This window comes from Artemia sp. Qi Xiang Cuo, chromosome 9, assembly GCF_049724085.1.
Source record: "Artemia sp. Qi Xiang Cuo chromosome 9, ASM4972408v1, whole genome shotgun sequence".
Lineage (NCBI taxonomy): Eukaryota > Metazoa > Arthropoda > Branchiopoda > Anostraca > Artemiidae > Artemia > Artemia sp. Qi Xiang Cuo.
This window is the reverse complement of record NC_142802.1, coordinates 60,306,203-60,310,882: the sequence shown is the minus strand read 5'-3', so window position 1 is coordinate 60,310,882 and position 4,680 is coordinate 60,306,203. Positions and strand designations below refer to the sequence as shown.

At 33.6% G+C, this 4,680-nt stretch overlaps 1 non-coding gene across 1 annotated transcript; it reads left to right on the top strand.

The window, feature by feature from the left end:
* Positions 1-4,469: 4,469 nt before the first annotated feature.
* LOC148948894 (small nucleolar RNA U3) lies at positions 4,470-4,680 on the top strand. The gene has a single exon (XR_016142256.1). It is a non-coding gene; the product is annotated as a small nucleolar RNA U3 (small nucleolar RNA).

Here is a 4,680-nt window from a genome sequence, read left to right as displayed (position 1 = left end):
TATGCACAAGAGTTGATGGAATTTGCCTGTCAGGATTAGATATAGATACAGAAAGCATAAATTTAGCGAAAAAGAGAATTATTTTTCATAAAAGAATTAAATTCGTTACCAGGGGGGAGGGATTACATGGTGAAAAAGAGCGTATTTTACGCTTTCTAGCGACTATAAACATCACATAGTGGAGTTTGTATTGGAGGGGGGTATCCCCTGAATTTGAATATACTGGAGGGGGACTATGTAAAATGATTTTGTTTGGAAATAACCTAAGAAAATTGACTAAACAGAACTCATATTATTAACCATTGTAGCTTAAGTTTCCATGTCAATAATACTTGATGCTCTATCCTTGGTGGCTTGAGACTATATAATAATTCAACCTCAACGCATGTCCGTTATAAAAAAAATCTCAAGGGCGAATTGTGATGTAAAGGGAAACCTTGTTTAACTCCCTGATTAGCGTAGAAAGAGAATAGTGATCCTGTCCCGTTAGAGTCGATCAGTACACTTAGAAACAACAAACAAATTGACCTAGAAAGAGACACGTGATCTTGTCCTGTTAGCAGATCGATAATCCAACAATTGTTGATGTTAACTTATGTTGACATCCAAGAAACATCCAGCAACTGTTGTTGACATCCAATAAACATCCATCAACTATTGTTGGCATCCAAGAAACATCCATCAACAGTGAGAAAAACCATGAAAAAACATCTACAGTGAGAAAAACCATGCATAAATTATGTAAGCCCAGTGCTGGAACCCCTTTCCCTACTAATAGTTCCAAATAATGATAAGTTCTTTTATTAGACATTGAAACAAAATTGACCGGTAACTTGCTTTGACCCTGAAGTGATTATTTTGTTTAGTATAAATATAGATTGTTTTAATTTTGATACGCTAGTAACTCTACTGATGATGATGACTGACTTTCTCATCGAAATATCTAGAGCTTTTGTATATATTTGTTTTACTGTCTAATAAAAGGACCTGTCCCTATTTGGAAGTCTTATTTGTTTCGTCATAGCTGTCTCTCTTGGTTCGTCTTGTACCAAATAGTCCAAAGATGCTTATCGTCTTAACAAATAACCCTGCATTATTAGTTAAGAACAAAGGTTATGTGTTAATTAGTGCTATTATTTATATATACAACAAATGTGTCCTATGGCTTTGGGCTATTAGTTAATAATTAGTTTTTGCGTTCATAGTTTTTCTTCTGATTTTACTATTAATATTTGCCGAAATAACAGTTACCATTCCTCATCAGCTTCAAAGGGCAATTCTTCCTCACTTGACATTTTTTTTTCTGGAAAGAAGTTTTTTTTTGTTTTTTTTTGGGTCACTATGGGCTAGAGTTCGTTCTTTACTAGGTTTTATCTGACACTGCAACCGTGATAAGGCTATATTAGGACATACATGTGTTTGGCGGATTTTATTCTGCCGAGTGAACTTGAACAACTTTTTTGTGTAACAATTCCAAGACAAAATTAAGTACGATGGCTGGATTTTTGCCAACTCTTGAAACATGGAGTATATCATATAAATACGCACTATTTGGTTATGAAATGGTCACAAATACCTCACTTTAAGTTAAAGATCCCTTTTCAAGTTACAACAGGATCTTTTCCGAAATCAAATTCTAGTTTTGTCTCAATGTTTATTCTTAAACAGTTCGATTAGAAAATAATCTTACCTACAGTCCTTATTTTTTCAAAGAACCTATAAGCATCATATCTAGGGGGAAACCTCGGGTCCTACTCCCCCGAAGAATGTAGCATCTTGGTCGATACTTTTCACAGTTTGCAAATGATATTCTTTTCTCGTCACCTCCTAAAAACAAATGCCTACACACAATCAGCAGCCGTCGCTTCAGCCCCGTAACAGTAGGGGCGTTTTTTCATTCATCAACGTGCTAAGATATTACATCTTTTGTCAGAAAATGCTTAAAATTGAAATCTTTGAACTAAGATCTTACATCTTTTGTCATTTTTATGCAAACGTCTTTCATCATTCTGCTCTGATCCAACAATAGGCCCGTTTTTTAGCACTAAGATCTTACATCTTTCTGCAAAGATTATCGTTTTTTAACTCATCTTTGTTCTAAGATCTTACAGCTCACTGATGTTAGCAAAAAGTTCATAATTTCACTGTTTAGCGTTTTCTGACAAAAGATGTAAGATCTTAGCACATTGATGAGTGAAAAAACGGCCCTAATGATGAGTATATCATCAGTTCTCTCATCATTGTTCTATATGGCAGAACAGTTGCGTTCTTCACACTTTTTGCTAACATCAGTGAGCAATAAGATCTTAGAACAAAGATGAGTTGAAAAACGAGAATCTTTGCAGAAAGATGCAGGATCTTAGATGTAAGATCTTAGTGCTAAAAAACGATCCTAGTATAGTATATTTGACACAAAAAACCCTGCAGGGCCATGGCAAAAAAAACATACAAAAACAATTAAAAGAATCAATAAAACAAAACGACTAAAAGAAAAAAATACCTCCCGATGGGTCATGCCCATTAATAAACCGTACCAGATTCCTAATACTAATAAAACACCTATTCCCCAAAAATTAATATTTGGTTCCTCTTCCTTAGTGTTTTTCTTGAGAAGGGGTATTATAAGGGAGAAAGAAAGGGGAGGGGGTGTTCCTCTTCAGTCACCCTTAGATATTATTTGATAGTGAGGCATAACCTTAAATATTCGTTCTTTGAGATAATGCTGGGAGCAGTTTGGTATTCAGAAAAATGCCTACATACAAGGGTGTATCCAGGGGGAGGGAGTTACTGGGTTTTAACCCGCCTCCCGAAATTTTTGTTTGACTTGTAAAAAATTTTAGGTTCCTCCTTTTCAGCCTCTTTCACGTAGTCTTACTTGGCAAGGCTAGTCACAACACTTATTATATCCTCAGTTACGCTTGAAGACGTCTTTTCATTTTTTCTACGACATTTCTTATTTAAGAAAAGACATTCTGAGCTTTGATAATCCAATATATGTTTCTAATTGACAGCTTGCCTCAGTTTGTCAGCCTTTTTTTCTTAATACCCAATGCTTGTCAATCAGGGTATCAGACAAAAAACGAACCGTCAGGACATGTTCTAATTGGAGGTGCCACTTCACTTTTGTCGCATGTCTAAATGATGTCTAAGCTTATAGCATTATACGGATTCTTATTAACCTGAGACACATTGTATTTCAGCCAATTTTTTTTTTAATACTGTCAAAAATGACAGAATAAAAGCATTGAAGTAAAATAATCAACATCACGCACATCATGTTCGGCAATTTTTTCTTGTGGTATTCGACAAAAACCAAAACAGCGATGAATTCAGGCAGGAAGTGTGGAGGGGGCTGGTTGCAGCTTCCAATAAAATTCATACAAAAAAAGGTCAACAAAGTTCTAACTAATAAATCACTTGAACAAAAACAATTGAATTCTATCCATCCCCAGTCTCCACATTTTTAACCTTCAGAATTAAGTTTTGCCAAAAACATCCTTAAGCTTTCATTATTATACAGGAAAATTTAAATAACAAAAACCAGAAAAACTACATTGGTGCTGAATATTATGTCTCCATATTTATATTTAGTGCATAAATCATGTTGGGCAGTTTTTGGGCTAGAAATTATCCATTACTTGCCTAAGTAGTACAAAGTAAAAACATGGATTTCCAACAAAATTTTTGTCTGGTATTTAAACAATCAAAAAATATAATTTTTTGTTGAAGCTGTGATTCGTGGTGGAAGTCCAACAAACTGTTGAAATTATCAAGATTTATATACTTTTCAGTAAAAAAATGTAATTCTCAATTTAAATAGGTTTTATTAATCAAAAAGGTTTGGATTTCAATAGTAGATTGAAATTTCTTGAATATCATATTGAATTTGACTCTGGCGCCATTTCAAGTAAATTTATGAACAAACATTTTTAGCTTATAATTGATATTTTGGAGCAATGCAAGAAATTTATAGGATATTTTTAATCTCGTATGGCGTATGTAATAGTTACAGTGCACGAATAAAAGAGAAAAAAATTTTTTTGGCAGTATGTAATTTTAATATTACAATTTTATGTAATTTTAATATCATACTGTAATTTTATATCACACGTAATTTTATTTAATAAAATTAAATAAAATATAATTTTAATATATATTAAATTTAATTTTATGTAATGTTTAATTTTACGTATTATATGTATTTTTAATATTAATATGTAATTTTAATATCATACTTGACGACACGGCATAAATATATATACGAACAGTGGCGAAAAGTTAATCCATTCCCCTTATGCGTCTCAGCAATAGTTTCAGTTGCTTATTGCCATTCAGTCAGATCACCGCATATGTCATTTGCCACTGCGCGTGCGCGAAGGCGGAGTCAGGAAGAGTGTTTTGGCTTAATGTGTTTCAAAAATCTTTAATGGAGAATATAGGACTTTTCGCTACTGTTAGTATATATATTTATGTTGTGACTTGATGGGATCATTTCTGTAGTATGATCGCTTAGGTTTCCCCCGGAAACCGACAAATCCACTGAACTCAATGATGAGTTAAAAAGTCTATCTCTGAGCGGGAGAAGGACCGGTTCTGGCTTACGTCTGAACTTGGATATTGATAACCGTTTCTGACTGCTATTATTAGCAGTTGAGATGAAATATATGTAATCCAAATGGT